The sequence below is a fragment of the Lactuca virosa genome, chromosome 3 (assembly GCF_052849685.1).
Source record: "Lactuca virosa cultivar CGN04683 chromosome 3, Lactuca_virosa_CGN04683_v6, whole genome shotgun sequence".
Taxonomy (NCBI): domain Eukaryota; kingdom Viridiplantae; phylum Streptophyta; class Magnoliopsida; order Asterales; family Asteraceae; genus Lactuca; species Lactuca virosa.
In genome coordinates, this window is record NC_136428.1 from 118238536 (window position 1) to 118250279 (window position 11744).

The window sequence follows — 11744 nt, forward strand, 5'->3', positions numbered from 1 at the left end:
CCAAAAGATAACTAGTTCTTTCATGTTTGTTATTCAAAAAAATATATGAATTTATAATGCCATCAAAACATTACTTCTAAACCTTGAGTATTTTACTGAGGATTAGTACTGACATTTGCAAGAATGTGCAGTTACTAAAATGAAGTAAGAAGACTAGAACATGGAGAAGATAATTTGATCATGAATGCCAAGCCCTTGCTACATTCATGGGATCAAATGACAATTCTCCTCAAGAGTTTAGTCTATGGTAATATAACTAAATTTTTTTTATACTATAATTCATGAGATAGTTCTGACTTATTTAAATGTAGAGCATTCTAACATGTTAAAAGAAAGTCATGAAATCTATGAAGCTAGTATAGTAGCAATCGTTCAAAATTGATTTGAACATTTAAATAAGGTGTATTATTGTGAATATCTGTTGATGTTAGTTCAACTAATGGATCGTTTAGAATGACCACAATATGTACTGATTCAAATACATCCAAAGTTTTGGGTGAAATGTATTTGTGGAATCATAGTCTTGGATACATAAACGAGAAATGCATTACCAAGTATCCAGTTGGATCGGATTTTGGATATCATTTGACCTCGAGTCTCATGATAAATGCAAATCTTGTTTATCAAGATAGATGATGAATGTTTCACTGGTTGATGTGAGTATCTGTTGGAATTAGTTTACACTAATGGACCGTTCAGATTAATCGCAATACATGGTGATACCAACTTCGTATGAATGTGAGTCTGAAACCTTTCAGGTGTTCAGAGCTCTCATAAAGTGAAGTTGAGAATCAATTGGGCAATAGGATGAGACACTCATAGTGACAATCTCAGTGCAAACTTTATCGATCATCTAAGTATGAAAGAGTTTCATGATCTGTCTCCTCCCAAAACACTGCCACTACGAAGTGTTAGTTGGATAGAGAAACAAATCGTTCATTAATTTTGTACTAGATGAGTCGCACTGTGTTTGCTGACAATTCGTGGATTGTACCATGAATAGTGTTACAAGAAGTCCTTTGGTCTTGTGCCATCTAAGTAGGTTCTTGAAACACTCTATGGTATGTGAAGTGGGATTCTATGGTATGTGAAGTAGGATTCTATAGTCTACGATTATGAGGCTTACGCTCGTCGTGAAGCGCTCGACAATCTAGGACTTTGATTAAAGATGTGTTATCTCGTTGGAGAGCCCATCAAGCATTTTGGATAAATGTTTAACAACCTTCTGAGAACAAAGTGTATGTTGCTCAAAGGGCAGTCTTCCCAGAGAGGGAGCTGATTTCCAAAAGGGCTAGTGGGAGCCATATTGATCTTGATAAGATTCAAGAGTCAACCAACGAAGAGCCTAAAGTTGGACATAACATTCATTTTGGAATTAAAAGAGCTATTAAGGAAACTGACATATTTCCATTTTTCCTTATAGATCTGATAGAAGACGTCATGGACCTAGTTATATAAGAGTTTATATTGCTAAGGTATTTGAGTTACTGGTAGATAGCAATCAGAGTGTACCAACTATCGGAAGCTATGGTAGGCCCTAAAGGCTACAACATGGAAGGAGGAATTGGAAAGCGAGATTCAATCCATGTATGTTGTAATTTGGTAGATCAAGCACTTGACCTTATCCCTTAAGTGCAAGTGGATCTTCAAGTAGAGACAATCATGGATAGGAACAAACACATAATTAAACCAAGATAGGTTTTGAAGGATGTGTAAGCTTAACAAGTTCACTTATGGACTGAAATAAGCATCTCGCAGGATGGATCATTATTTCAATGAGAAAGTTTAAAGAGTTTGAATTTCGAGAAATAAAGATAAGCCATATATATGTCAAAGCTAGTGGGAGTAATTGGATTCTTTGTTTCAATGAGAATATTCGAGGAGTTTGAATTTCAAGAAACATAGATAAGCCATATATATGTCAGTGCTAGTGGGAGCACTGTAGTCATCCTTGTATTGTACATAGATAATGTACGATTCATAGGAAATTATATTCTAAGTTAGCAAGTGTAAAAGCTTGGCTTGGTATGAGAATTGTTTCGCTATGATATACATGGGAGATACAACACACATACATAATAAGGATCTATGGAGATATATCTAAGTGATTCATTGGATTAAGGCAAAGTATATTGAATGTTGAGGAAACTCGACATGCAGAACTCAAAAAGGAGTTTAGGCTGGCATGACATTGAGCAATGCTAATGTCCTAGTTCTACTATTGAGCTAAATCAAATGAGTCGTGTCCCACATGCTTCTGCTATGGGATCGATCATAAATGCCATGACATGTACTAGATCTAATGACTTGTATGCCTTGAGCATGACAAGTTTGATTAGATCAATTTGGCAAGAATCAATGAATCAAGATCAAGAATATTCTTAAGTTTCCTTGGAGGACAGAAGAGATGATCTTGATAGTATAGAATAGATCATTGTAAGAGTTACATTGATGCTAAGTTCCGCACTAATAAAGGCAATTCCGTTCGCAGTCGGAATTCGTGCTTTTACTGAATAGTGATATATTAGCTTGAAAGAGTACCAGGTAATACACCATAGTGGATTCAACAAACTTAGAGTATATTGCGGTTGGTTAAAATGCAAAGGGAAAAATGTGACTAAAAGAAATTCATTAGTGACATCTTTGTTGAAATTCAATCATTGATGGTCCTTATGAAGTTTCTTGTGACTTTGGGTGAACTTACCTCGAGTATGGATCCCAAGTCACACGAGCTCACATGAAACATACTCAGTAAGTACCAACACATTTGATAGTGAGTCAAATGTAAAGACATCATAGTCAATATGTCATATCGAAAGATAATCTTGTCGATCCATTCCTAAGCCGATGTCATTGACCAAGTCTGACAGTCAGACAAAGTCGAGAGGCATTAGATTTGCAAGTGAATTGGCTTAAAAAACTCTTAGTTTGGTTTGTTTTAAAACTCGAGAACTTTAAGCGGTATAAGTTTTAATTTGATTTGGCGATTATTAAGTGGTGATCTTAATATATGATGGAGTTTGGTCATTTCAATTAGCTTATCACTGCGTTCTCACTTTTGCATGTTTGGAACCCACTTCCCGAGTATTAATTTACTCAAACGTCCACAGTCGGTCATACTCTTGGAAGTAAGTAGTGATTCAAGACTGTCATGAGTATTGGTGGATTGCCCATATTGATTAGACATAGCATAGTGATTGCGCTAACACTCATGAGTGCTTAATAGAGATTTAAGTATTGGACCAACCCACGCTTAGAGATTACTTCATGGATTCAGTCACAAGTAATTCTAAGACGATAATATCTTCTATTCTTCAAACCTAGATACATGTGGGGTTTTGCTCTATGATTCTGTTATGCATTGGTCTACTCCAACGCTAACCGTAACTGGTAGTTATAAAGGGTATGTCCATGTGTGACATGATGAAATAAAAAAAAACTATGTGGTCGAAGTTTATTCGTTCCTTCTACCTCAATAGGAGAAGCGATATCTATGGGCCTCTCGATGATTTGGTGCTGACATCTAAAGTGCTTGGCCGAGCCCTGACTGGAATTGATGTGTTCGATTTAGTAGTCAGATGCAGTCGTCACAAATCTATATCGGGAAACATAATTTTGAATTCTGAGATTGACCATTATCCATGTCTCGAATTCATACAGATATCATAGAATGAAGGGATAGTTGACCACTTATCTAAGGGCTGAATCTTGATTAGATCAAGAGTTCGGTAGTTGCATTGGATGGCTAACTCTCTGTTGATTATTGAGAAATATTGGTCCTCATATAGTTGATGACTTGTCCAAGTGGGAGACTATTGGAATAGTGTCCAAGGTCATTAACTATTGGTCATATTTCTAATAATAGCAGGGTCCTTTTGGGTTGCCCTCAAGACCCAAATTGAGTAGAATAAATAAAGGAGAAATTGGTTTATTAATTATTATGGTTAATAATTAATTAGAAACTAATTGGAAATATATTTTGGAAATATATATTGGAAATTAATTAACAGTTTAATTAATTAAAGGGTTGAATGTTGATTAATCGATAGTTGGTTAATCAGGAATGTTCCAGAACCTTATTGGATTAGGGTTGGATGAAAATCACTCCATCCCACATGGGAAAGGAGTGAAATTTCGTGGTTAGGCCTCCATCCCACATGGGAAGGAGTACTAAACCTAAGGAGGCATCCAAGGCTATAAATAGGGCCTTAGGGATTTCATTCCTCCTTGTACCTTGGCTTGAAGTTTCGCCATCCCTTCTTCCTCCCCCTCTTAGGGACGATTTCTAACCCCTTTGGGTTTGTGAAATTGACCCTTCTCCTAGTTATTTTTATTCCACTCTTTGGTGTCATTGGGTGTGATACCATTAGAGGGATTCTGGTTTGGATCCTTTCATCCAAGCAACTTCATGGAGGTTCAAGATCTCAAGCATGGAGATCAAGGGTTACATAAGAGGTATGTTTTCTTACTTATGTTTTAGTTTTCTAGGGTTGATGTAATTAGCATGAAGCCATAGATCCATAGGTTGCATGTACACTTAGGTATATCGTTGTTTCGATTTTTCCGCTACCTAGTTTTAGAGTGTATTTGATGCGTAGAAAACCCAACAGGGAGTACTTACTTGAGCTTGGCTGATTGCATGCACCACACCCTTTTCTCTTTTTCAAAACTCTTTTCTCTTTTTAAGTTTCTTTTCTTTTTTTAAATTCTTTCGAAAATGACTTTCTTTTGAAAACCTTATACCATTTCCTTAGTTTGAGTTCAGACACACCCGAAAGCGTGCCCGAATCCCTCAAACCAAGGCTCTGATACCAACTTGAAACATCCCAAAAATACAAGCCAAAAATTTCGTTTGAAACATTACTAAAACCATAATATCCAAATATCATATAAGAAAACCATAATTCGTGTGTCTCAAAATGTCATAAAATATGTCTCATATCAAAACTGATGTCAAGATCATGTCAAAAATATCAGAGTTTAACTCCCAGGCTAAAACTGTGGTGTGTGCCATGCCATCATCCCGAGCCCTTCCCCTTGCTAGCTGAAGTACCTGAAACCAAAACTGAAACTGTAAGCACGAAGCTTAGTGAGCTCCCCCAAACTACCACATACCATACAATAACATATAAAGCACATACTGCGCCTTGCCCACTGTATCGGACCGAAGTCCGGAACTGACTAGGTCCTTGCCCACTGCATCGGACCGATGTCCGGAACTAACTAGGGCCTTGCGCTCTGCATCGGACCGAAGTCCGGAACTAACTAGGGCATTGCCCTCTGCATCGGATCGAAGTCCGGGACTGACTAGGTCCTTGCCCCCTGCATCGGACCGAAGTCCGGAACTGACTGAACATAGCATAACATAATCATAACATATAACAATAATACATACACTGCATACTGCATCGGACCGCAGTCCGGAACACATAACACATAGACATGCCTGAATCACAAAGACATCAAGCATACTGAACTACTTCTCGGGACCACCCCGACATCGGACCGCAGTCCGGAACTACTGATATCTATATGGGCCGACATTATGGCCGTAGACCCGTTCCTACTGGAAGGAAACTCACCTCGTAAAGCTGACTGCTGAAGTATTGAGCGGAAAATGTCTGACTGCTGCTCCGGTAACTCCCCGGCTATAATTCCCATAAAGACACTTAGTCAAAACACATATAACTATTCTTAGGGTAAAATGACTATTTTACCCCTGGCCAAAGTCAACATCCAGGTCAAAGTCAACTTCCAGTTGACCTGACTCGCCGAGTTGGGCCACCAACTCGCCGAGTCCCTATCCTTTCTTCTATTCCTCAACCCGACTCTACTCGTCAAGTTTAGCAAAGACTCGACGAGTTCTCCTTCTATAATGACATATAGTCATCCTTCATCTGACTCGCCGAGTTGTATGAACAACTCGTCGAGTCTGTTCTTGCGGGTAAGGAGATTGTCTTGGACTCGTCGAGTGTGTTCTTGCACTCGTCGAGTCCCATGATTCCTAGATTATGGCTATATCATCGAATCACTCCTCTGGACCTGTCCGTCCTTGTTAACACTCGACTGGGGTTCCATTGAACCACAAAAGAAAGGGGACTCAAACTCTGGACTCGCCGAGTCCCAAGAACGACTCGCCGAGTCGATATTGTCCATGCCTTATATCTCGATTCCTGACGTACCACACTCCTCCAAAAGGTAGATATGGGTTTCTAAGACCGATCTAACACGTAAAGTTACGAACTTTACATGCATGCATGGGAGTATATGCTTAAAGGACCCAAAAATGAGGTCCAAATGGGTACATGGGCTATCATGGCCATAAAGCTTGCATTCTCATGCCATGTGCTTGATTCCAGAACCTAGATCTGAAAGTGAATCGACTTAGGACGACCAGGTCTTAAGGATTAAGCTTGTTGGACCCAAAACTCCATAAAAGTGAAAAAAAGGAGATCTATAGAACTATAAGTCAAGTGTTAAGATTGATTACCAGAAAGTGTAGCAAAAGAGGGCTAGCTTCTGGATCTACTTCTTCTCCTTTGAACCTTGTCTCTTTCCTTCTTCTCTACCACTTCAAGAAAGCACACAAATCACTCAAAATAGGATGGAATCACTCAAACTCATCAATGGAGGGGTTAGGGTTTCGATGGGGAACGTTCTAGAGGTGTTGGGGGATGGGATGGGGGCTATAAAGACGTTTAAATAGGGTACAAGCCCTTAGAATTAGGGTTTCATCTAGACTGGCGGACTCGCCGAGTCGGGAATAACAAACTCGTCGAGTCGCCATGCTAAATCCACGTGCAGACCCGCTGCTACTCGACGAGTTAGGACTACTGACTTGCCGAGTAGCTTCTAAAACAAGAAGCATAATAGTAAAAAAAAATGCATACCAGGAACGGGGCGTTTCATTAGGTGTCTAAGCTAATAACTATAATAGGTATGTGTTTGACCCGAGAGTAGCATGGTCCATTTTGGGTTGCATTCACTAGAACAATTTAATAGGATGGATATTTGAGAAAGAGGTTATTTGTGATTTATAAATATATTATAAGTATAATATATTATTTTAGAAATCATATTATTTAAATTAGTATTGATCAAGAATTAATATGGAATTAATTTAGTGATCAAAAGAGACTAATGAAATTAACGGGGACTGATTATGTAAATCAGTGATACATATGGTTTGGGATATTGATCCATGATAGACTAAGTTTATGTGAGAGTCCATGAAGAGTTAGTCCATATGAGTTATTGGATCATAAGCCTAAGTGTAAGAATTATGGTTTACATATGACTCTTGGAATTCTACACTATATATGTATTCCCTTAAGCCCAAAATTGATACACAAGTGTCATAACATGAGTATACTCATTTGTCTTCCTCTTGCTCATGGTCTTTTGTGAAACATTTGAGGCATCACACTTGAGGTGCTAAGCTCTTGAAAGGCCAAAACTCTACAAGCTACAACAAAGAGGTAATTGTATAACCTGTTTTATGTTTCAAATATCAAATTGTATGCTAGTTATAGGTTTCATGCTTTGGATATTTTTGTTGCATGTATAACTAGATAAAACTTAGATCCAAAGCATTAGGGTTGTATGTGCACCATAGGAGTGTTATAGTACATAAAACCCTACAGTGGTATCAGAGCCATGGGTTGTTTTCTATTATATAGATGCATTGGTTAATTGTTCAAAGCTGGAAAAATTGAAAACTATTCTCTGGACAATGGACTCGACGAGTCCTATGATCTGACTCAACAAGTCAAGCATAAATCAAGCCAACTCGACGAGTCCAGTATCTGACTCGATGAGTTGGATAGGCTGGTTGCAGTTTTTCGGGTTTTTTTGCCAGAATTGGATTAGGATCATTACCATGAACTGTTTTATATCATAAAATCTATTTTTTTATATGGTAGTGATTAACCTCATCCAATTAAAAGATAAATTGTCAAATCTTGAGATAATTACTAGTTTATATGATAAGCCAATTGCTTGTAATTCTTTGATTTGAAGTTACCTTGCTATAAGAGTTGCATTAGGTCAAACTGGTAAAAAGATAAAATTATGATTATTTTATTAGGTTAAATTTTGATCTAAATGTTTTAAAGGAGTTACAAAACTTTTCATCAAGTTTTGGAACTCAAAAAGTGTTTTTCAAGGAGTTACAAAACTTGCCATCAAGTTTGGAATCCAAAAGGTTTTGAAGAGTTTCAAAACTTACCCTCAAGTTTTGAAATTTAAGATTTAATTAAAAATATTAATTTTGAAATATTAAATTCTAAAACCTTTGTAATTTGAAAAGTCTCATTAGTGAACCTCTTGGTTTTATAACTTAAAATTTAATTAAAAAGCTTTAATTGTGAAATCTTAAATGTAGAATCTTGATGTTTTGAATAGTTCAAATTACACCCTTATGGAGTTTATTAAATTAATTAAGTGTTTAATTAAAAGAGAGAATTAATAAATCCATAGTAATATGGTTAAATTTAATTAAATTAAAAGTTTAATTTATAGTTTAAACCACCTAGTATTTTAAATGTATAAAATACACCCTTATACTATATAACATTAAAAGTCTAATATATTATATATGTATAAGTTAAAAGTCATTCTTACCGTTAGTAGGCCTCATTCACGAAGTTGGTCTATAAGGGGTGTTTAAGGAAGCGGCCTGTAAAATGACCGTCTGTAACATCCCAAAAATACAAGCCAAAAATTTCGTTTGAAAACATTACTAAAACCATAATATCCAAATATCATATAAGAAAACCATAAGTCGTGTGTCTCAAATGTCATAAAATATGTCTCATATCAAAACTGATGTCAAGAACATGTCAAAATATCAGAGTCTAACTCCCAGGCTAAAACTGTGGTGTGTGCCATGCCATCATCCCGAGCCCTTCCCCTTGCTAGCTGAAGTACCTGAAACCAAAACTGAAACTGTAAGCACGAAGCTTAGTGAGCTCCCCCAAACTACCACATACCATACAATAACATATAAAGCACATACTGGGCCTTACCCACTGCATCGGACCGAAGTCCGGAACTGACCAGGGCCTTGCCCTCTGCATCGGACCGAAGTCCAGAACTGAATAGGGCCTTGCCCCCTGCATCGGACCGAAGTCCGGAACTGACTAGGGCATTACCCCCTGCATCAGACCGAAGCCCGGAACTAACTAGGGCCTTGCCCCCTGCATCAGACCGAAGTCTGGAACTAACTAGGGCCTCGCCCACTGCATCGGACCGAAGTCTGGAACTAACAAAACATAGCATAACATAATCATAACCGATAACACGAACACATATACTGCATACTGGATTGGACTGCAGTCCAGAACTCATAACACATAGACATGCATTCATCACAAAGATATCAAGCATACTGAACTACTTCTCGGGACCACCCCGATATCGGACCGCAGTACGGAACTACTGCTAACTAAGCGGGCCAGCATTGTGGCCGTAGACCCGTTCCTACTGGAAGGAAACTTTCCTCATAAAGCTGACTGCTGGAGTGCTGGGCGGGAAATGTCTGGCTGCTGCTCCGGTAACTCTCCGGCTACAATTCCCATAAAGACACTTAGTCAAACACTGATTACTAATCTTAGGGTAAGGTGACTATTTTACGCCTGGCCAAAGTCAACATCCTGGTCAAAGTCAGCTTCTAGTTGACCCGAATCGCCGAGTTGGGCCACCAACTCACCGAGTCACTATCCTTTCTTCTATTTCTCAACCTGACTCTACTCGTCGAGTTTAGCAAAGACGCGACGAGTTCTCATTCTATGATAACATCGAGTCATCCTTCATCTGATTCGCCGAGTTGTATGAACAACTCGTCGAGTTCTCCTTCATCGTATGAACACGTCCAGTCTACCACTCACCGAGTTGTATGAACAACTCGTCGAGTCTGTTCTTGCGGGTAAGGAGAATGTCTTAGACTCGCCGAGTGTGTTCTTGTACTCGTCGAGTCCCATGATTCCTAGATTATGGCTATATCTTAATACATCTAAGCACTCCTCAGGACTTGTCCGACCTTGTTAATACTCGACTGGGTTCCTTTGAACCACAACAGAAAGGGGACTCAATACTCTGGACTCGCGGAGTCCTAAGAACGACTCGCCGAGTCGATAATGTCCATTCCTTATATTTCGATTTCTGTCGTACAACACTCATCCAAAAGGTATATCTGGGCTTCTAAGATCGATCTAGCACGTAAAGTTACGAACTTTACATGCATGCATGGGAGTATATGCTTAAAGGACCCAAAAAATGAGGTCTAAAGGGGTGCATGGGCTATGATGGCCATAAAGCTTGCATTCTCATGCCATGTGCTCGATTCCAGAACCTAGATCTGAAGGTGAATCGACTTGGGACGACCAGGTCTTAAGGATTAAGCTTGTTGGACCCAAAACTCCATAAAAGTGACAAAAAGGAGATCTATAGAACTATAAGTCAAGTGTTAAGCTTGATTACCAGAAAGTGTAGCAAAAGAGGGCTAGCTTTTGGATCCACTTCTTCTCCTTTGAACCTTGTCTCCTTCCTTCTTCTCTACCACTTCAAGAAAGCACAAAATCACTCAAAATAGGATGGAATCACTCAAAATTACCAATTGAGGGTTAGGGTTTCTAGGGGGAACGTTCTAGAGGTGTTGGGGGATGGGATGGGGGCTATAAGGGTGTTTAAATAGGGTACAAACCCTTAGAATTAGGGTTTCATCCAGACTGGCGGACTCGCCGAGTCGGGAATAATAGACTCGTCGAGTCGCCACGCTCAATCCACGTGCAGACCCGCTGCTACTCGACGAGTTAGGGCTACTGACTCGCCGAGTAGCTTCTAAAACAAGAAGAATAATAATTAAAAATGCGTACCAGGAACGGGGCGTTACACCGTCATTGGGTATCCATTCTTACCTACCGCACCCTTGACCAGTGGAGGGTCGTTGTAACATCCCAAATTTCGAGACTAAAAATTTCATTTTTAATATAAGTAAAACATTTAATAACTTTGTTCCAGACATTGAAAACATCCCATTAAAACAAATATCAGAGTTCTAATCCCAAAGATCATAAAATGCGAAAATCATAGTGTGATGCGCTGCGATCGTCTCGATCTCCTTCCTTTGAAAACATGTGTACCTGAAACAAAAGTTGAAAGTCGTAAGCACGAAGCTTAGTGAGTTCCCCAAATACCACATACCATACATATCAACTGGTCCATACATGCCATACATACTGTGAGCCATACATATCAATCATATATCAAATAAGGTGTTATGTGCCGCACATAGTCTTACTGTTATGCCACGGGCCGCCACGTGGTATTTCTTTCCAAGCCGGGGGCCACCCCATGGGTCTTACAGACAAGTGCCAAGATCCGCCACCTGGTCTTCCATGCAAGTATCACAAAGACAACTAGCATACATACTGCTATACTTAGCTAATGAGCATACAGTGTGCCAGGAGCCACCTCATGGTCTTTCATACATATTGCCTAGGGCTAACCCCCGAGTCTTCCTGTTATACATAATAACATACTATGTGCCAGGAGCTATCTCCTGGTCTTTCATACATAGTGCCTAGGTCTAACCCCCGGGTCTTCTTACCATACTTAATAACATGTTGGGTGCCCGGAGCTACCTCCTGGTCTTTCATACATAGTGCCTAGGGCTAACCCCCGGGTCTTCCTACCATACATAAACTAAATGGGCTGGCATTGTGGCCGTAGACCCATACACACAG